The sequence below is a fragment of the Vombatus ursinus genome, unplaced genomic scaffold, assembly GCF_900497805.2.
Source record: "Vombatus ursinus unplaced genomic scaffold, bare-nosed wombat genome assembly UNPS02014821.1, whole genome shotgun sequence".
In the NCBI taxonomy this organism is placed as follows: domain Eukaryota; kingdom Metazoa; phylum Chordata; class Mammalia; order Diprotodontia; family Vombatidae; genus Vombatus; species Vombatus ursinus.
In genome coordinates this window covers 46,374,951-46,398,348 of record NW_020954599.1, presented here as the reverse complement: position 1 = coordinate 46,398,348, position 23,398 = coordinate 46,374,951, and the positions used below count along the sequence as shown (strand labels likewise).

Here is a 23,398-nt window from a genome sequence, read left to right as displayed (position 1 = left end):
ACTACCTTTCCAGATTGCTCACACATTCTTCCTCTCATATTCTAATTCCACACAAACTGTCTTATTTGAGATTCCTCAATCACATTATATCTCTCATCTCTATGTCTTTACGTTAAGCTATCCCTCCATTCCTGGAATATATGCCTTCCTCACCTTGGCCTCTAGACTTCCACCCTTCCTTTAAAGCTAAACTTAAGTCCACCTTCTACATGAAGTCTTGTCTTATTCCCACCAGCTATTGGTGGCCCCCTTTAAATTACCTTGTATTTACATATTTTAGATGTGTGGTATATAAAAGGTTTGAGAGGTATAATTTCTGGGCAATTAATCAGTTTATTAATTATTGTTAAAGGATAATTAATAAAAAGGGTCAGTGGTAATCTTGAATGCCAAAGACCCCTCATTGAACCCACGCAACACTTATATGCTCTTAGAAGAGTGTGTGTCCCTGAGGGTAGAAATCACCTCTGATTGGTTAACAAGTAATGAGAGAATTAATATTATGAGAAGTGGGCTTATTCTAATGAGGGTCTGGGTGATATGACTTTGATTACTCAGTTGGACAAAGAGACTTATCTATTCCCAGACTACCCCAGTCTAGGGCAACCTAGACAAAAGAGGCAATCCACTTCCATTCAGACCTATCTGACTAAAACACAATGGGCCAGAATTCACCACTTCCCCTAGACTTGAATTTCCCTACCTTTTGATCAGATCTAAGTTTTCCCAGTTAGCTACTCAAATAGGAAGGGGAAAAACCTTAGTCCTAATTCAATAATTGAATATTGAATTGAATATTGAGTTGAATAATTATATTAATATAAGAGAGAAATTATCATTTCTTTCAGATGGGTGGATAAATCATTAGTAAAAGTTTTTGCTCTGACAGGCACTGTACTAAATTCTGGTGATAAAAATGCAAGCAGGCAAAACAGTCCCTGCCCTCAAGAAGCTTTGAGTTTACATTCTATTGGGAGAAGATAACTCATGTAGTGGTTCTGAAAAACAAGGCTGGGGGCAGCTAGATGGCCCAGTGGATAGAGTACTAGCCCTGGAGTCAGGAGGATCTGAGTTCAAATCCAGTCTCAGACCAGACACTTGACACTTACTAGCTGTGTGACCCTGGGTAAGTCACTTAACCCCAATTGCCTCACCAAAAAAAAAAAAAAGAAAAACAAGGCAGACAGGAAAGAAGGCAGTGATGAGACGGGTGAAGGAAGGAAAGAGGTGGCATCTAGAGAGAATCAAGGAGAGAGTGAAGTGAAACATGGCTGGAGTCCCTCTCAGAATAGTACTCCAGGAAGGGAGCCACCAATGGGTAGATCAGAGCTCCAGGGCACAGGTTCCTCACTTACTTAAGTGACTTTTTACTTATATGTTTACATTCTATTTTCCCAAATCATCTCCTTGAGGACAGAGACTTTCATTTTTGTCTTGTTTCCCCAGCTCTTAGGATAGTAGCTAGTGCTTAATAAATGATTATTGATTGATCAGTTGGTTGACCATGTTTTTGATATCTGAAGATCATTTTTTTCCTTAGAAGAGAAAACATAAGTTTAATAGTTTCGCCTTCTCTCTGTTGTCATCAGTTATCAACATTTCATCCAAAGGTAGTGTAGATGGCATTTTATGTTTAAAGTTAGGAAGAGGTAGGTTTGAATCCTATTTCAGACATTTAAATTGTTTGACCATTGGCAAATCATCTAATTTCGCTGAGTCACAATTTCCTCAACTGTTTAGTGGGAATGATAATGAAACCTACTTTATACAGTTGCTATGAAAAGCAAATGAGATAATGTATATAAAGTTCTTTTCAATCATTAAATATATGCATTTCAGGTATTATTATTATCCACCTCAAGCAGCAATTCTGTCTATTCTCTGACCTTTCCTTTGTCTTCAATAAAACCAAAAAAAGTTATCTTTCATACTTAGCATCTATCATCAGCTTCCAGTCCTCCTGACCTTTAGCTCTTCCAGCATTATCATATTCCTCCTTTATTTTTCATCCTTACATCCATCTCCTTTACATGGCTACTCTGGTCTTTTTAACATCTAAATTGGCTAATCCACTATAATAGACTGCTATCAACATATCCATATTAGGAGATCGATCAAGCATCCACACTGTTGCTTTTTTTTTTTAGACCACTTCCCCCTTTCTCATTAGAATGGTTTGTGTTACTATCAAAATTCCATTATTGAGACTTCCCAGCTCACTTAGGATGGATTCTCATGAATACTGTTAGACCCTGGGATACTACCCATCCTTTCTCTGAACATTTGAAATCTGCACTCCCAAAATCTAGGGAGCAATGCAGAATATGCCCAGCTTTCATCTCCTTTACCGTGAATTTTAAAGTGGAGCCGTCACTTCCTCCCAAGGGTCCCATCAGTTCTATTTCAACAGCTAGTTGCTCATTTGTCTCAGTCAGATACAGAGCAGAAAACTGATGGTTCTCTCATCACATCTTCCACCTGTCAAAGAAAGAAATTATCATTAAGGCAAGTCAAGAATCTGTCAGCTTCTCTGCTTTTCACAGAGAGCAAGAGTTCTAGCAAATGTCAGCATAGTTGAAGAACCCCTTACCTTCAACCATCCTGGGTTTGTGATCTGCTTCCTGAACACTTAGTCTATTTTCTCTTCTGTTCAGGTGTTCTCTAGTATCACTATTGCATGTGGTTCTTTGCATTTAATTCCCACCTTTGTGTTCTCTCTCATGCTTCCTCCTTTCAGACCATGGATTTCCTCATAACAGCACATCTTTTCAAACCTTTATGGTAAGAGAGAATGTTAGATTTGTAGTTAAGAAGACCTAGTTCCGAATTCTGCCTCTAGAACATCCTGACTATGTAACTATGGGAAAGTCATTTTATCTCTCAGAGGCTCAGTTCCTTCATCTGTAAATTAAGAATAATAATACCTATTTTACCTATATAAAGGGTCATTGTGAGGCCTAAATGAAATATGTGTAAATCCCATCTAAAACACTGTAAAAATACCATTGTCTCTAATATAAAAAGCTATTCCATTGCTCTTCCATAGACATAGTATAGTCATGAATCCTGCCCCACCAAATCTCAGTGATAGCAATGAATCTGAAATTACTTACTTTGTTTAGAGATCACCCATTCACCTTGTTTATTATCCATACTTCCTACATTTGAGCATAGACAGCTTTAGTCACGGTATGTATTTCTGACTCACTTCTTAGATCAATTTCCTGTGAATTACTGGTTCTCTCTATTGATTCTCTTGTTCCAATCTTTTAGCTCTTCTTCTCTGCGGAATCTGACTGAGAAAATATATATAGGTAGCATTCTCTCCTATAATTTTCAATTTAAAGTCCTCTCCATCACAAAGTTACAGGTAAATATATTTTTAACAACTCTTCTTAATTACACTTCATCAAGTGGTGTACACGTAATATTTAATAACCATCTCTCCAAAATAAAAAATGTGAACACAACACATTTAAAATTTTTAATCTGTATTATTAATATTTTTCCATTACTTTCTTAAGTTTAAACAATCAACAAAACAATAACTCAAGCCCTGATTTATAAGATTTGCCAATTTCAGAAGTCTTAATGCCCACACTGAAAATTTAACAATAGGCTCTCTAGAGTTGGTAAGAGTTGGCCCCCCACCTCTGACTCCATTCTTTCCAGTGGTCTGCCAATCCTACAATAAGCTAGAAAAATGAAAGGTATTGCTATTATTGTTACAAAAGCAACAGTTATGCACTTGTATAACTTTTTCCTAATCTAATTGTTCTGACTCTGTGCCTAGAAGGAACACAATGTTATATTGAAACGACTTCTCATCATATGGGGCTGATTTTTTGTCCAGGCTGTACATAATATACATCTCTGGTATGGACAGCCCATAGAACTACCCAGATATCTCAAACAAACACCATACAAGTGGGCCCAAGTTCAGAGCAACTCAATGTAACAACATCTCAGAATTGAATAGGAAGTTCATCATGGCCTGAGTTGTTTTGGGGAAATGGTGTGGCACTTTCAAAGATCCTAAGCCTCTCCCTAAAATAAAAATCCATCTTTTCAACATTCATTTCCTTCTCTTGGTACCACATGGCTATGAATCATGGAACACCATGATATCCAGGGAATCAAAAGTATAAGTACTCCAAAGGGTAATGGAGAGATACTTAGTGGGTATAAATAGGATGCAGTATCTTACCAAGGAATAAGATTGTACACAGAGAGGAATAAAAGGTATCATCAAAAAGATATATGGCTGGAAAAGGATATATTGAAAAAGATGGATAACAGGTAGACCTGGATGCTATATTGGTACCTATGTAATATCAAGAGACAAAGAGACAGGATGCCATCCTATTAGGTGAATAAAGCTATTGAGTATTTGCAGGAAGAAATGGAGGAGTTGTTTTGCAAAGCAGCCTTATTTGCTGCAGCTTAATTTAGTTTCAGTTTGGATTGGTTTAGAAATGACACAGAGTCTCAGGTTTGATTTATATATATATGTATAGTAAAAGTATTTATTATTAAAATACTAATAAATGTAAGTACGTGATAGCATAAGTCTCAGTAAGTAAGCAAAATGTCATGTCTCAATAGTTAATATAGGTCTCAATAAGTAAATATTAAACAGTAAGTCTCAATAGTTAACATAAGTCTCAATCAATAACAACTTAAGTCTCAATTGGTATCAAATCTTACCACAATCGATCACCACCATCAGGGGAATCTTCTACATCTGGATCACACAGCTGGGGAGTCCTGGGAATCAGCCTCCAGAGTCCCAACAGGAAAGTCCCAGGCTACGCATCCCTACCACAGGGGAGAATGCAAAGATGGCTCAGGACTACCCACCTTTAATAATTCCTACTAACGAAGAAGGTAGTTTGCCAAATAAATGCATGGGAGCTGTTCTGAAAATATCCTTGAGAGCATTCCTGTTTATGAATATCCAGTTCCCGAAGGGGTGGCCAGTCCTTCCTGGGAGCAAATACCATAAACAGTCCTTCAACATCTAGCTAGGAATAAGATTAATATGAAGAAAGAGTCAGGGTCATATTGCAGGCGTACTGAGTGAGTCTTTTTTAATTCATTCATCACAAGAGTTCCTTTGCTAGGATGCTCAGGAGACTGTCCTAAGCTCAGGTAACTTGATGATATGATTCAAATGACTCTACACAAACAAGAGGTTTATAAACGAATAAGTTTACTTGGTGTGATGGGAAGGACCTTCCCCATTTGTTAGTGCCCCTTCTATATTAGCTTGTAAAAATACAGGTATCAAATAGAAACCAACAAAAAATGTTGATAGTTCCCATTATGGGTGCCAGGTCTGGTTTGCTTCTGGTTCAGTTGGGCACCAAGACCTTCCCTTGTCTCTTTTCTTCCTTCAGAGAGAAAATGTTAAGGAGGTAGCAAATGCAGCCAGCACAGAGTAAAGAATCCATGAGATCAAAGAAGGTACCATGTCCTTTGCAGTGGGCAGTTTTATACATCCAGGACGATACCATATACCATGTCACCAGTGCACAACCTTCTGACATGCATGAAACAAAGGAACCTCTGTAATCTAGATGCTCTCATGGCAGGGGGCTACTGATATCGGCAGCCCTCAATCTTCTGTGGCTTCTAATCCTATCTGTTCTGTAGGCTAGGCTAAGGATTTCCCCTTGGAAAACAGTGCAGTTTAGGAATTTCCCCCCTTGAAATCCTGCCTGCCCTCTTGAACCTGCTAACTCCCTTTTAATGTGCATTTTTAAGTGTGGCCATAGCCTACCCCAGTGGCACAGGATAAATAGACATGGATAGGTTGTGAACTGGAAGGGAGGGGCAGCTAGGTGGTGCAGTGGATAGAGCACTGACCCTGGATTCAGGAGAACCTGAGTTCAAATCCAGCCTCAGACACACACTTACTAGCTGTGCGACCCTGGGCAAGTCACTTAACCCCACTGCTTAGCCAAAGGAAAAAAAAAAGAACTGAAGGGGACATTCCCTTCAATGAGATCACAAATCCGTTGAACAACTGAAGTAAGTTCACAATATTTTTGCATTATTAAAAACAAAGAACAATCAAATGTTCTGCCATGCATGCTGGATACTGCAATTCTGTTGCTCCATACAGAGATATGAGTATTATTTGAACATAGAATCCTAGGATTATAGATTCCTAATATTTAGAAATGGAAGGGAGTGTAGAGGACAGCTGGTCCAAGTTCTTGATTTTATAGATGAATAAGTTGAGGCCTAGACTAGCTAAACAATTTGTCACATTGGATGAGTAAAATGAGAAACCTCTTTCAAAGTACCATTTTCTTTGCCTTGGAATCCCAGGTGAATATATTAATGAGAGATAGCTTCCCCTCCCCTCAAAAAAAAAAAAAGAAAAAGAAAAAAAGAAATGAGAACTTCCTAATGACTCAGTAAACCAAGGACCTGAAATTGTGTCTGACAGCAGAGAGAAAAAAGGGTTTTTTTTGGGGGGGGGCAGCGTGAGGGGTGGCATCTGGCATTATAATTACACAGAGAGGACTGACAGTTTCACACTCTCTAATGACCACTAAAAAGCCCACAAATTTCCCAAGCGCTAAAAGTTGGCCATAGAGAACTATCTCAGAGAAAACTCCAGCCTATACTCCAAAACTGTCAACTCTTCCTTCTTCGGAAATCCCCATTTCCATAAGCCAAAACGAATGATCAAGTCTGTTGAGCATTTATTTAGGCCAAAGTTAACCTCACATACTGCATTTAACATTTAGGCCACAGCTAACTTCACATATTACATTTAACAAAAACATGGATTTTCTAGTGCCCTGCAGGAGAATGGAAGAGCAGAGTATTAGAAACTCACAAGGACAATATCCTAAATACACAGAGGAACTACAAGATCAGAGAAACATAGACTAAAAGTCAGGAGGAGTCTCAGAGGTCATGTAAACTAACCCCACTCATTTTGCAAATAAAGAAACTGAGGGACATAAAGGTAAATAGCCTTGTCCAAGGTCAGACTGCTAGTATATGGGAGACCTGAGATTTGAACTGTACTCCTACTATACCGTTCTTCCTCTGAAGGAGTGGGGGGGGGGGGGGGGAATAGGCAGGTTGATTCTCCAAACTAAAAGCTGAGACTAAAACTATTATAAAAAATATACAAAAACATAAATACACGTATATATGTAGATACATATGAGTGTGTGTATGTGTGTGTGTGTATATATATCATTTCCTCACTATAGGAAAGCGGAACAATTTAACCCAATAAATAATTCACTGGGCTCTATTCCAAAATCCTTATGTGATTCGTGAAGGAGCAAAGTGATAAATCCTAACCTATTATATCTCTTTCCCTTACCAGAAACAAGTAAAGTGTATTTGCCAGCAATCCATGAAAATTTTCCAACTATTGGGTCAGCAAATGCACTCTGAAACTCAGTTCCAGAATAGAGTGATGGAAAGAATGGAGATCCTGTAATTGTAGTACTGAAAGGGACCATCCAGGCCAAGCCCGCCATTCTAATAAATTAGGAAAATGAGGCCTAGAAAAATGTACATTGGGAGTTGAGACAGAATGAAAACCTAAAACTCCTAGAGTTCTCTCTCATTAATAGGATCACTGTCTATGAGGATTGCCCTCCCTTTCCTTCCTTCTCTCCCTCCCAGAAGGGTAGGCTAGTTGTCATTGTTGTTATTTTTGTTGTTTCTCCCAGAAAGGAGAGAAAACTTTCCCCAAGATGTGGTTGGCTTCAGGGGCTGAGACTCAAGCGGGGCCTTCCTTGACCCAGCTTCCTAGTGGCTTCTGGCTGAAATAATAAGACTTGCTGGTCACCTAAAGGCATAAAAAGACCCACCCAAATGATGCTGGGGTCCTTCAGACTTGGCTGAAGTTGTAACGTGTCATGTTTCCACATGGAGGCCATGCCTGCCCAAGTTAAGTGCTATAATATCCTTGTTGAATATCCATTCTATGCTCCTTTTTGTTAACTATTGAATGACCTATGAGCATCTCATTACATTCCAACACCAAACTTATACTAACAGAATCAGCCTGTGTCAAATCCACCCATTACATTCCTAAAACTGCCTTCCCATCTGCTGCTTGGGGAACATGCATTCTTTAAGGCAAGGGTAAATTGGGCTCAAGGAAACTAAAATCTAAAGCAGAAAGGTGGCTTGGTAAATAGAGAGCTGGACCTTGCATCAGGATGACCTATGCTCAAATCTGACCTTAGACACCAGCTGTATGACCCTGTGCAAATTGTTTAACTTCTGTCTACCTCAGTTTCTGAATCTGTAAAATGGAGGTAATAATAGCATCTATTGTTATGTTATGAAGACTGTTACGAAGACACTGTTATAAAGACAAAATGAAATATTTATTAAATATTATTACTGACAATAATTGATCATAATAATTAACTTTAGTAAAGAATATTAAATATTCTTCAAAAAAGCATACCATAAGGAAATTTCATACAACATTACCAGTCCATTCCATGGATAGCTGCCCTCAGTCACCAAAGCTCATAGATTGCCTTCTTTGACAGCCAGTGGATTATTTTAAAAGTGAAATTGCCCAAAGCTTTTCATCACAAGGCATATTGGGGCCATTGTATTCAGTAAAATTGCTGTGTACTGAAAGAAGATAAATGAGTGTATTTTGTTTCACTTCTTTAGAATGCAAAAGAAAGGAACAGCAAGAGAGAATCAGGTTTTTTGTTGCCTGCAGTTAACCACCAGCCTTTGTCAATACCTTATTGATTGAAATGACATGACATTCAAAATTATAAAATACCATTTGTACAAATTCCAATGAGGGACAGTAGAGCTTTACTGTACGTTTGGAAGACAAAATACTTTCTTTTAAATAAAATGCATTTCCGTGGATCCCACTAAGTTTCATTTCATTCTATATTGGCCTCCAGTGTCTAAGAAGACTCAAAAGGCATTGAAACCATAGAGAGATAACATCCTTCATCATATCATTGGGAGGGCACTGTATTCATAGTCAGAGAACATGATTTTAAATCCCAGCTCCTGCCACTTAATACAAGAGATACTTTAGATCAGTCAACTAAGCCCTCTGGGCTTCATTTTAATCATCTGTTAAATGAGGAGTAGGTGATTTCTGAGATTGTGTCTAGTTCTAAGTATATAATCCTACTATTACTCTTTTCGTATTTGAATGTTTCCTTTGGTTACTCTTAAAGGTCATCTTAAATTTGATTAATTCTCACCTGTCTGAGGTTAAGTGTGAAGCTGCCTGAAGCAAGTACTAGGAAGGTTAGGAACCAAGCACTTATTTAGTATCTACTTAATAGCACCACAGGGAGCTGGGAACTTGCCACTTTGCTGTTTCCACCTGTGCTTGAATTTCCCCCTCCCTTTGCCCCTCCCACCTCCATGCCAGGGTCTGGAACTCCAGCTTCTTAGGTCCAGTTCCACATAAGTTTTGCAAGTTCTAAGATCCTGGACCCACCAGCTACCTCTCTGGGATCTCGAGTGGACTTTTGTAAGGGGATGCCAGAAGGCCCATCTCTGAAGAAGTTCCACTAGTTGGTAGCTTCATTTGCAAGGCAGCTGGTGGTCACCATGGGGGTAATAGTAAGAAGATAAACCCTGACATGCTAAAAAGGCTGCAGCTCCAGGACTCACAGTTCCATGGAAAGAATTTATATCTTAACTTTGGCCTAGCTGAAGACCTGGGGCTTCCTGACAGTTTCCTATTGTGAAAGTATCTCCAGTAGGAAGTGAACCTCCCAGAAGAGACTAGGGACCATAAACTTGAATCTACCTCAGGGCTAGATGGACAAGAAGTTCCTGGCTCTTCTTCAGCTATTAAAGCACTTGAGCTTGGGGAAGAAGAAAAGGACTCTATTAATAAGCCTTGGTAGCTAAATACTTCTCAAAATTCCAGGCCTTGGCTTTGCTTCCATTTTGGCACATTTGGTAGTATTCAGGTGAATGAACCACAAAAGCCAACAAGAGGGGAGACTGGAAGGACCCCTTACCCAGGTTAGTTCTGCATTTTGCAAAGGGCTTCCTGGCATTTTATACTTGTTGGATATACTGGTGCTTGGGACTCATAGTCAAACCAACTTTAAATATCCTCTCTGAGGAGTTTGATTGAAGGTAAGCCTTAGAAGCTTTGAAGCAGGCTAACCCTCTTCTGGACCAAAGACATTTTGAAGGCCTGGGAACCATCATAAAGAATAAAGTTTTGCACTTGGCCAGAATCCACTCCCTCTCTTTAGGTTCTTACTTAACTGCTTTGAACCTTGAGTCCTTCCTGGATCATGTTGTGAGTTTCAGTACTGGTTGACTTCAGAAAAAATTGGAAGGGAAACCACAATACCATCTTATTTGCCAGAAAGAGCAGTGCCCTGCTGGACACCAGGTCATGAAGGATAGCTTTGGGTCTCCAAATGGTTTTCAGAGACTCACCTGGTGGTGCCCCCATTGCCAACCCAAGGTAACACCAGAAGAGCCTAATGAAGTTCAGGTCACTCAGGAACAGCTTCTCTAATGTGTTTTGTATACCTGTAAAAAGACATTCCTTTTCCCCCTTTTCTTTGGTACTGGCTGATCTATATGTTAAATTGGGTGGGCCTTGCACAAAGAGAACAGAAGAAAATTTAGAAGAAAGTACAGACAACAAGAAGACAGTTTTGAAGGTAAAATATGGAATTATATATATATATTTTTTTTAAGAATCTGTGTGTGTGTGTGTATGTGTGTGTGTGTGTGTGTGTGTGTGTATGAGGCAATTGGGGTTAAGTGACTTGCCCAGGGTCACACAGTTAGTAAGTGTCATGTGTCTGAGGCCACATTTGAACTCAGGTCCTCCTGACTCCAAGGCTGGAGCTTTATCCACTACACCACCTAGCTGCCCTGATTACATACTTTTTTTAAGCAAGTAAGTCTGAAATGTAGATTTACATTTTCATGCAATTGTCTTTGTGTCCTTTCTACATGGAAATACTTTTTTGGTATTCAAGTATTTAAGTTCGAATAAAAAGATAATGGGGTGGCGCTTATTCAAGAAGTTTCTAAGGTATTTGGGTCCCCTTTCTTGAGAGGCTCCCCTTTTTGAAATGTCAGTAATTGGCTCCAAAAAACAATGCCTTTTGCATGTAGAAGTTTTATGTTGAGAAAGAGATACCTAGCTAATTTTTCATATTTCATTTTCACCCTTAAAAGAGGAAAGGGATGTATTTTGACAGTAGTTAAAAGAAAAATCTCCTAAGGTCAAAGCTCTGCAATTAAAATAGACATTTGCAAAATCATCTGTGACTCTAAGGGATGTATTTGTGAGAGGTATTTTCTTTTTAAGCATTCTGGGTATAACAATGAGAGGTAGCGACATGAAGCTGTTGGTTAGAGGAGCTCTGGAGTAGAAGATGGGGGTAGCACACCGTAGGTGCAGAGATCTCATTCCTTTGAGGGGGTTTTTTTCCTGATTAATATCATTTAAAAATTGAAACTTAAATATTTACAAAACCCCTGGTCAAGATCTAGTGCCTATCTGATATTGATTCTGAAGCACAAAAACAAAACTTAACCCTTTGCCATTGGAAAAAGAAAAATAGAGAGCACCATGGATGGCCCTTCTAGATCCAGGATTCCATTCTCATGGCAAAGCATAGATTCTATAATGGTAATTGTTCATTAATTCATACTGCAAATTTGAAACATTTTAGACCACTAACAATAGGGGGACTAGACCTGTGATTCAGTGGTATAGGATAGAGAATCTCTTCCAGGTCCTCCATGATCTATTGATGGATTTTCTTCTCTTTATACTCAATATACTTTTGCATTATACAAGTCATCACTTGGTTTAGACTAGAAGTTTTTACCTGGGTTTCAGGAATCTTTTTTTTTTCATGTTTGATAACTATTCCAATATAATTGGTTTCTTTTCTAGCACCATGCATTTTATTTTATACATTTAAAATGATATTCTATATAAAATTAATTTGTTTTTCTTTTAGACATGGTCATTGTGGAAATCTGTTTTACTTGATTATCTATGTTTGCAACAAGATTTTGTTATTTTTTCATTCTCAATTTAGGGCAGGAGGGATAAAAGACAGATTTTGCTGATTGAAAAAAATTTAAAATTATTTTAAAAACAATATTCTGATAAATGGTCTACAGGCTTTAAAAGGCTACCAAAAGGATCCATGACAAAAAGAAAAAAAAGATGAAGAATCCCTGGTCTAGGCTGTGAGTCATATAGAGATACTGAAAGACTTTCTAACAAATGAATTCACATTCACGCATGAGTCATATAAAATATTAGGAAAAAATATTTTTTTGGCCCACTTAGGACAAAAAGAGAATACTTTTTGTTGGTAATGCCATTTAGTAATAGGTGGGAGAGATAAGGATTATTGCAGTAAACCACTCAACCCCAAAAGCAACTCAAACATATCCAAGTCATGTCTGAAATTAAAGTACATTTGCCTTGTAATTTTACTAAAGAGCAAGTAGCATTAAAAAGGAGATGATGAGCTTGCCATCTTGTTTATTTGAAGAGGTATGAAGTATGTAATTTGTGTCTACATATTTTTAACCTATGAAATGTCAAAAGACTTTGTCCTGCAAATTTAGAGCAACATCAGGATGAATCAAAATGTTTTATCGATCTTCACAGGGTATGGATAGATGGACAGTGATACAGCCAAGGATACAGCCTCCCTACCCCTATCAACCCACAGAGAAGTATGCAAGGTGATGCAGATGTCTAATGGTGGGTGGCCCTGGTGGAAGTCACAAGGTGCCTGTTTTCAAACTGAAGTCTTGATTTTCAACAAAGGGACTTAAAAGGCAGCTGCCATATCACCACAGAGCATGAAAATCCTCAGGATAAGTAAGGTAGAACTATAACTGCAAGTTTACAGAAGACTATCTAACTAGAATTTGGTGCAGTTAAGCCTTAAGCATATCAGCATTGTGTAGGAGTAAGGTCTGAAAGAGTGGGGACAGAGACTCCTCTGGTTATTCAGATCTCTTCAGAGAAAGGCTTATATCACATCCATCTAGATCAGAAAGAGTTTGTACTAGGTCATGGCAATAAAAATGTGGGAATGGATATGGAAAATGATGGAGAAGTAAGAGCTAAAGAAAATACCAATGCTATAGTCATTAAAGGAAGGATGAGGAGTGATGCCAGCAAAAGAAATTTTAACTTAGAGGGAGAAGCCAGTTTAAGAAAAGAGATAATCATTTCAGTTTGGATATATTATCTTTGAGGTTCCAGTTTAATATCCAAATAGAGAGGTCCCAAAAGCAGTTAAAGTTATGGACCTAGAGATTAGTGCTAGAGGTGTAGGTTTGGTAGTCTTCTACCTCATGGTATTTGTGGAATCTTTGGTAATGAATGATATTCACAAGGTATGGAATGTAGAGAGAGAACAAAAAAGAAGCATTCCTTATAAATTACAGAAGCTTTATGGATAGAGCAGCTCAATTGTCCATCTAGGTCATCTCTCTGAATTATGTCAGCAAAGCAAAGAAAATTAGTTAAATCCTTAGATTCTAATTTTGCTAAATAAAAGCCCAGACTACAAAATGAGTGGAGGGAGGGAGAGGACAAGCTCAAGAAATGAATGCAGAGCTAGCCAAGGAGACAGAGAAGAAGTTAGAGAAGTAGAAGGAGAGCAAGAGAGACTGGAGTCTCTGAAGGCAAAGGAAAACCAAGTATACAACAGGAGGAGACAATCAGCAATGCAAGAAGGTAAGGATAAGAACTGAAAGAGAAAGGTTATGGCTTTTAGTGATCAAACAACATTTAAGAAGCCAGCTTCCTGGAGTGGGGAAAATGGAAGCCAGTTTGCAAGGGGTTGAAGAGGTAATAGGCAGAGATCAAAGATGCATTAGGAAAAGGATAACCTTTAAAAGAGACAAGAAGAAATAGGATCTAAGTATAAGATTAGCCTTACTGACCAGATGAGAGAGATCTTTTTTTCTGTGACCAAAGGGAAAGAAGAGAAAGTAGGTGACATGATCACATCTTTGTGCAAAATATATATATATTAACTTTATCTCTTGAGATCTCAGTTTACTCATCTGTAAAAAAGAGGGGGTTGGATCCTGTAGTATTATTTTTTGCATGTATAATTCATTAACTTAGATTATGCCCAGTGGTGAACTGGTTCTGTATTGTGGTTGTGTGTCTTGCCCTTCATTCTCAAAGAGGACCATGACATCAGGGAGATGATGATGTGACTTGCAGCTGAATTAGATTTGAGGGAGGGAGGGCTGTGCAAAGTTACCAGCTTCACTTTCTCCTCCAGAGCCATCTGGGGCCAGTGGCCAGATATCAATCAGGACAACTGGAGATGGCCCATTATGCAGTGAGAAACCTTGGCCTTTTTAAGCTAAGGTCTTTTCAGGTTCTCATTTTGAGTGAGGCAACACCCATTCAGTGAATAGGCCTCTTTAAGAAGTGAGTCAAGAGATGGCTCCTTTAATTAAAAAAAAAAAATCAAACTGGGAAGGGAAGGCCCTCAGGGTTGCTGGTCAAAAGAGAAACTGTTACTGTTTACATACACTCTGAGCCTGGAGGGCCCAAAACATAGCCTTTAAGTGGTGCTTGGGCAGGGACCTATTGTCGTTCAATCAATGAGATCCAAAGATCAGAACAGGGTTTAAGGCCTGGTCTTTGAGAAGAAAATCTAGCCAGTAAACCCCAAATTAACTAGATTGGTTCAGCCTTTGGGCAGAACAATTTCAGATAAGGGCATGATGCCCCAGGAGAGGAGGAAGAGGAAAGAGGAAGGGAAGAGAAGGGAGGGGAGGGGCATGAGCTGGTCAATGTTTAACAACTGGCTCTCTAAGTGGAAAATGTACACACAACACATTTTTTAATTTAATCTACACTGTTAACATTTTCTCCACACTTTCTTAAATTCAGATAATCAACAAAACAATAAATCAAGTAGACCTCAGAGGTGGTATGTGAATCCAGGTCCCTTGATTCTAGAGCTGTTGTTCTTTCTACTACTCCAGAGGTTCATAACCTAGTGCCGATGGACTTAGTATTTTTTCTTTATATTTATAGCTATATTTCAATTGGTTTCCTTTTGTAATTCTGTGTGTTTTATCTTATGCAATTAAAAACAAGATTCTGAGATGTAAATCCTGTGTAATCTTATGCAATTAAAAACAACATTCTGAGATGGGGTTCACATGCTTTATATTTAAAAGAAAAAGGAAACCATAAGGTTTCTTTTCTGCTAAATGACTGCCAGAGTTGTAAGCTTCAGTTACCTAGCCCTACTTACGGATCTAGTTTTGGTCACATTCTTCTTCTCAAATCAATATTCAAATACCCTCCATAATGATTTGTATGATTTGTATCACTTGCTGATTTCCAAGGTATAAGTGTTCACACTGAAAATTTAATAATCAGCTTTTGGGAACTGGTGCAAGAACATCTCTGGCTATACTACAGAAGAGAGGGGATAAAGGAAAAATTGAAGAAAAGAGTAGTCATTGGGTTTAACATAATATGGAAGAGGTAATTCTTTAGGTATGTCTCACCTTTTTCCCAATACACTGATCACACTTCCTTTTTTATTAAATCACTATGTAGAATGTGATTTTGCTAATCTTATCTTCTTTACATTGAACTAAATTTAGACAACTATTCTACTTCTGAAACCTAGGAAAGCCACCATTAAAACTCTTGTTAGTTTAGCTTAGGTTTTGTTCAGAGCTATAACTGGCAATTTTCACACCTGAGACAAGCATCACAGTGTAGTACAGAGTTTCTTCACCTTTTTTTGCGTCCCAGACTCCTTTGGCCTGATAAAGCTTGTGAACCCCATCTCAGAATCTTGTTTTTAATTGCATAAGATAAAACACACAGAATTACAAAAGGAAACCAATTGAAATATAGCTATAAATATAAAGAAAAAATACTAAGTCCATAGGCTCCAGGTTAAGCACCTCTGGAGTAGTAGAAAGAACAATGGCTCTAGAATCAAGGGACCTGGATTCACATACCACCTCTGAGGTCTACTATTTGGGCACATCACAAACTCCCCAGGCCACATTTGCCTTATCTACATAATCTATATATGGCCTCTAAAGTCCCATCAGGTTCTAGATCTGTGGGATGGGTGGGAAAAACTTAAATTACAAAGGGACTTACTTAGAACCACACCTACAGACAGGCAAAGGAAACATGCCCTGAGACCACAGGTTTCTTTGCTGCTAAATGACTGCCAGCGTTGCCAGCTTCAGTTACCTAACCCTACTTACATATCTAGTTTTGGTCGTATTCTTCTTCTCAAATCAATATTCAAATACCCTCCATAACCTGTGACTTCTGCACAAACCTCTCTTCTCTCCAAATATCTAAGTTGCTAGGGATCAACCATTCAGCCTCATTTCTCATTGCTGCGCACCTCTTCCCCCACCCCACCTCCTTATAACTTCCTGATATCTTTCTGTGCATGCTGTGCACCAGGCTTCAAAAGAGCATTCCGTCCCTTTGTGGGATGCTGGGTTAGAGTACTTATTTTATCACTTTAGTCAAGGATCAATACCAAAAGTGTGAAGCAGGAGTCTAGCTCTTTGCTATCATAACTGGGGCACTTGGCTATAATTCATACATCTCATGCAGTCACACAATTAGTCTGACCCCAGGGCTTATCTCAGAATTCCTACATAGTAGGTAATAAGTCCATAATCCTATGTATTTTCCTCCTTATAACTGGGAGTCACTGGGGCACATAGGGAGGTAAATGACACATAGTGAGCCATTAATGAGGCCAGAAACAGAAACCCAGATCTCCTTACACCCCATCCCTTGGTCTAATCCTTAGACTACACCTGAGCTGATAGGCCAAAAGTGTCAGCTTTAACTTGGTTCCTAATGAAGGGAAATGCCAACAATGCCTGTTTCCATTCTTCCTCTAACAGGGTAAAGTCAATATCTGTCAGTGGCATATAGATATTTACCAACTGTAAAAGGAAAGAATGCTTAGGGGAAAAAAAGACTTTCAACCTTCTTAACAATGTCATAACCTCTACAAGGTTAAACAAAAAGACAAACAAAAAATGGCCCTCAAAAAAATGAAAATATTTGATAAAAGGAAGTTTCCTTGAAAGGCTAGGAAAAAAAAGCTCACTGAATAGTTTCCTCGCCCCTTTTTTTTTCCTTTGAAAACAGTAGAGGATGATACTGTGAAAAAAAAATCACACAATTATGTTTAGACATTGAAGTCAGAGCCCTCAAGTAAAACTGTAAAATTCCTGAAGGGTATAGTTGGTGTCCCTCCATTCACTTTCTGTTCTCTTCTATATCCTGCTCCCTTCCCCCATCTCAACATTCTCTTCCTTTCTAGGCACCCAATACTCTTTTGCTGCCTTATCCCTCCAGTGAAAGAAGAAAGAGACAGATCAAGTAATTCACACAAAGGTGTTAGTGGCTAAAGGCCCTAACCCACTTCAGAACAAGCTTTGAGAACTCTTCTGTCCTAACTATTGAACTCAGCTAGGTGCTCCCAATTAACTGGCTCCCATCCATAGGGCTTAGGCTGGCCACATAAGGATTGTTTGCTGCCTCAAGAAGCGTTATATTAAATCTCGAAGCCTAAGGCCAGTAACTGACTGGAGGGATTCTGGAAGGAGAGGTGAGTAGGCAGTACATTCCAGGGATAGGAAAAGGAAAGAGCAGCCTGCACAAATTCATAGAGCAGCAGACAAAAGATTTCAGGAATTTGACCAGTTTGCCTGGAAGGTCCAAAGGTAAGAAGATTTAGAAAGGTATATTGGAGCCAGACTGTGAAAAGACCTAAAAGTCAGGCTAAAGAGGATTATTTTATCATATGTATAACAGGAAACCACCAAAGGTTTTGTTTGTTTATTATAGTAGGGGGTGTTTGTTTGTTTGAGTAGGGGAAAGACTCAGTCATATCAATTTTGACAATATTGTAAAAGATAGCTGGGAAAGGGGAGAGAGAGCTCCCTCATCCTCTGACACAAGAGTACATAGCTTGGATAACATTTGTATAGCACTTTAATGTTTGCAAAGTTATATATATTATATATATATATATTATATATATATATATATATAAAATTTCATAAAACCCCCACCAAAATACTTTCAAGTGTTATTATTATCACCAGTTAGGGGTATCATCATCACCACCATCGTCACCCTCTTCATCATCTTCCAGAGAAAGCTAAGCATCACAGAAGATAGAGTGCTAGACTTGGAGAGACCTGAAGAAACTCCTGAATTGAAATCCTGCCTCAGACACTAGCTGAGTAACCCTAAACAAGCCACTTAACATTTGTCTGCCTCAGTTTCCCCATCTTTAAAATGAGAGGATTAGTCTACACAGCTTCTAAGGTCCATTCTAGCTCTAAACATGTTCTTTCTATTCTTAGTTCTACCCTTAAAAAATGCTATAGGGGCAGTTAAGTGGCATAGTGGATAGAGCACCGGCACTGGATTCAGGAGGACCTGAGTTCAAATCCAGCCTCAGACACATAACACTTACTAGCTGTGTGACCCTGGGCAAGTTACTTAACCCCATTGCTTAGCCAAAAAAAAAAAAAAAAAAATACTATGGGCCTGAGTCTCATTTTCCTCATCTGAGGTTAGATTTGAACTCAGGTCCTCCTGACTCCAGGGTCAGTGCTCTACCCACTTCACCACATTGCTGCCCCTTATTCACCCTTATGCCATTTTTCAGACTTACTGATTCTGACTCCAAAGAAGCTCCAGCATCCACCCCTTTTTCTGTGGTCATTGTCTCCCAACTGTAGTATTAAAATAGCCCTTGTCTTGATTTTTCTGACTCCATATTCTCTCTACTTCAAACCATTCATCTCCTGCTTTTTTCTTAATGCTTGTGTTGTTTCTTAAGACAGTTCAATAGTTGTCTATTGCCTATAAAGCTTACTCTTTAGCTAGGTATTCAAGGCACTCCATAATCTGTTCCTACCCTACAATGGAATTAGAGAAAGATGAAAGTGTGGCCCTGCAATGTGGCCCTGCTGGGGTTAAAGAGCATAAATGTGCAGAGTTCCCAATATACAAGGTTTTGTCACTTCCAGCAGTATCTAGCAGGTAGCAGATGGTGGAGGTCACCTGGGGTGGGGATTAGCAGGCAAGAACATCAGAGGAAACCAGACAGTAGGGTCTCTGGAGAATGAACGAAATTTCTATGCAATGCCAGCTCTGTAACTTCTCATGTGGAGTACAAACAACTGTTTGGAGTGGTTTAAATATGTCTTTAAAACATGCATGTACACATAGAATAGATCTTGGCACAGGTGTAATCATGTGATCTATGATTCTGTGTCAAACACACACTCAGTAAACTCCAATGGCTTTCTTCTTCTAGAATCAAATATAATGCCTCTGTTGGTCATTTAAAGCTCATTAAACCTGACCCATATTATCTTCCCAGCCATCTTGTACATACCATACATCCACACTGGCCTACTATCTGTTACTGAAGCGGGACACTCTCCTATTTCTGTACCTTTCTATCAGTTACCCTCATATCCAGAATGTAATCTCTCACCTAGTGGAATTCCTGGTTTTCTTTAAGCCTTAACACAAGTGTCTCTTTATAAGGCCTTTCCTGGGTTCTCCCGGATGCTAGTGCCTTTCCCTCTAAGGCTTCTCGTTGTAGGGGTATATGGACCCCACAATCATCCATAAATAGATTTCAGAGAGTCCATTAATCTGGATGGGAGAAAAAAAACATCTTTATTTTCAGTAAGCTCTACCTAAAGTTTAGCTTTTCCTCATTATTCTGAGAATGGGCCTAAGGACTTCAGCAGACTGACAAAGGGGTCCATGACACAAAAAGGGTTAAGAACCACTATTTGAATCTGCTTGACATATTTTTTTAATATGTTTATACTTATATATGTGTTTTATATCTGTACATATGCTGTTTCCATTAGAATGTAAGTTCCTCAAGGGCAGAAACTGTTTTCCTTTTCTCACTGTATCACTAGCACTTTGCATGTTGTCCAACTATACCACTCATTTAATAAATGCTCATGGGTTGATTGATTGATCAATCACATGGAAGGGGAATTTGTTCAGTGTGCCATTGCCAAGGACAAAGGAAGGTCACATTCTATCCTGAAATGAAAGCTGTCATTTAATATTGTGTAAAATTATACGTTTTACTTTAACAGCTTCAAAAACTCATCAAGCATTTAACAAGAGCTAAATAGCACTTCCCTGTATCTTCCTTTGAAGTACTAACAGTCCATTGCATTATCCTGTTGTAGAAGCATGCTGGTGGTCTGAAAAGCTCTCCCAACAGAGCACAGTCTCTGGTAGGGACTATGAAAAAGGAAAGGCTTTAGCAATAGACCTTTATGTCTATTGTCTGTTGTCTCACGACCCACCTAGCTAAATTTTGACAGCTTCATCACCAGGGAGGCAGCAAGGGGATTCATTTGTTAGGTACAGTAATTCACAAAGACCATCTACTAAGGAAGAGTGGGTTTACCCACACCATTTGTAGTCAAACCCCTGAAGTACTGAAGAAATTTCTGCTTATTATGGCCAACCAAAACAGAATGTTTTCTTTCATGACTTTTTTTCCCAATCATTTTTATATTTAAAGCATGAAGAATTTAAAAAAAAAAAAAGAATTTCAAAGTTACTGGTGCCAAGCCATTCCAATTGACAGTCTGTATGAGATTGGCTGACATCAAAGAGAGAAGATAATGGATAAACCACAGCTGTAAACAGACACACACATCCCTTCTTCCCATCTGTGGCATCTAATAATTATTAAGAATCCTAACCCAAGATAGGGATTATGTTCACCAAAGCTGAAGTGTTAAGTTCTCAAAGAAGTATATGGCAGACATTTTCAGTGTTATGTCGCCACCTCCTGGAAACATGAGTAAACTCTTCATAAGGATTTCTTGAAAAATACCAAAGGAGTTTTGGGTTTCCTTTTGTTTTTATTTTGGGTGCCTGTGCATTTGAAAGGTTTTATCATTTTTTGCAAAGTAGGTTTTGACTTTCACAAGGCTGGCCATAGAGTCAATAATTCTTCAGCTGAAATTCAGCAAGAAGGTCTACTGAATGCCAAAGGAATTGTGATCTGCCCACACCAAAAAAAAATCATAGATCCATAAAGTATGGAAATGTAATCTTTGTCTATTAAATGAAAGACAAAACAATCTGCTAAGCAAGATGGAATAATGTTGTCATCTGGGAATATTTACACTAGGATCCTAATCTAACACCATCCAAAGTTAATGCCAAGGAATTGGGTTTATAGGTGATATGGTATTATAACAGGGTATTATAATCTTATTAGTAAAAATATTATTCTTCCTTCTGTGTGTATCATGAACCCCTTTATCAGTCTTGTGAAGACTATGGACTCCTCAGAATAATGGTTTTTTTTTTAATTTTTTGAAGATTAGATAAATATTCCTTTTTTGTAGATAAATCCAACAGAAAGTAATATATTTAATACAATTATCAAAATAGCAAGAAAAGGAAAAAAAGTTCATGGACCCCAGCTTAAGAAGCCCAGCATCATATCGAGCTCTTTCTGGCTAATCTCTGTGTAAGGAAAACCTGAGTTCATGTGTCTCCCTGCTGGACACATACTAGCTATGTGACCCTGGGCAAGTCATGTTTTGGGTCAGTGGAAATGAGTGCTGAGTTTGGAGTCAAAAAACCTGGGTTAAGTCCTACCCCACCATTTTCTACCTGAGTGACGTGAAACTTAACCTCACTTAATCTTTCTGGCCGCAATTAACTCATCTGTAAAATGAGGGCTTTGGACTAAATGACTTTTGAGGTCCCTTCAATCTGTGAAACCCAGTGACCCAGACAATTCTTTGAAACTATAAGTTAAAGAGCAAATGCTGATGTGTGTTTCTAAGAGGAGTTTTGTCACCAGAAGTTTCCCACACCAAGGATAATATCATAAGCCTGAACTAAAAACAAACAAACCAACAAAAACCCTCTTAGATGGGATACAATACAGTCCTATACTATATGGAAGTCTACAACAAAAGAAGGTTGGAATCTTCACTTAAAGTGGTAACTGGAATAATGTAAGAACCATCATGAGATAAAGAAAAGACCTCTGTATTGAGTATTAAGAAAACAGGAGCCCATTTGTGGTTCTGCCATTAAATAGCTTTAGTATTTTGATTAAATCACTTTCTCCGAACTTTCGTCTCCTCCTGCCAAATCTTAAAATGAGGGGGCTGAGCTTCCATGAATAACTAATAATTGTGAGCTAACATCTTTCTACAGAAACAAGAATGAATGAACAAACCAGCATCTATTAAACATTATATGTGCCAAGTACTCTACTAAGCCCTGGGTATACAAATGTAAAAAGCAAGACAGCCCCTGCCTTCAAGAAGTTTACATTATAATAGAGGGAGACAGCACATATAGTGAAGTGTTCTGGGAGATGGGGGCTGGGGTGGGAGGTGGGGGTGGGAGGGGGGGAGTGTTTTGACCTGGAAAGTCAGAGAAGCATCCTTTTCAGAAATGCTAGTATTGAATTGATTACAGTGGCAGGCATGACCATGGAGTGATTACAATGCTTTTTAATGTTTCAAAATATTTCACCTACTATGTTCTTGGATGCTATTAGAGGAGACCAATCAAGCCAAAATAAAAAAATCCTGTGAGTTGAGAACACCTCAACCATGAATAAAAGTACCTTTGCACAAAGCAAGCCCCAGAGGCAGGCCTGGAAAGTCAGGTGTCTTGAGCAAATGGGAAACAAAATGTCTAAATGGGACAAGATTGTATTGGGTGCCCTCTTATTGCCTCTTCTGGACTCCTTTTAATTTATCTCCCACGTCCCCAGTATCCTCATGCTAATCTTTGACTGCCTAAGATTTCCACTATTGCAACTCACCAAGAGCTGTTCCTCCACAACTTGCCATATCCTCTAAAATTAACTTTCTTTTCACCCTGCCTTCCATCAAATTCTTGATTCCCTCAGTCTGACTGATTTCTGCTAAGTATGTGGAGAAAGGGAGAGTATTGAGTAGAAGTTCATTCAGACTGCTAAGTGAAGGACAGAAGGCTCTCACCTCACAGAAGGTGTGGGGAGGGGGGAAGGGATTGAAAAGGAAGCATGTTAAGTATAATTCCTAACTTGTGATATTTCACACAATGTGACTAAGTGAAACGTTTCAGGCACTGTGGAAGTATGTCTTGCTTGTATGTCTTGACAAGAATTATGTCTTGACAACAAAACTGAAAGGCTGAAGGAACTGGGAGTTATTTAGCCTTGAAAAGAGAAAGCTTAGAGACAACATGAGAGCTGGCTTCATGTTTATGAATGCTTGTTTTCTGGAATGATCTGCTTGGCCCCATAGGACAAAATTAAAAACAATGGTGGGAAGC

The 23,398-nt window shown here is 38.7% G+C and overlaps 1 protein-coding gene and 1 pseudogene across 1 annotated transcript in view; both read left to right on the top strand.

Annotated features, from left to right (window-relative positions):
• GALNTL6 (polypeptide N-acetylgalactosaminyltransferase like 6) overlaps positions 1-23,398 on the top strand; it is a 959,075-nt gene that overhangs the window by 740,767 nt on the left and 194,910 nt on the right. The window lies entirely within an intron of this gene.
• LOC114024365 lies at positions 9,520-10,525 on the top strand (annotated as a pseudogene).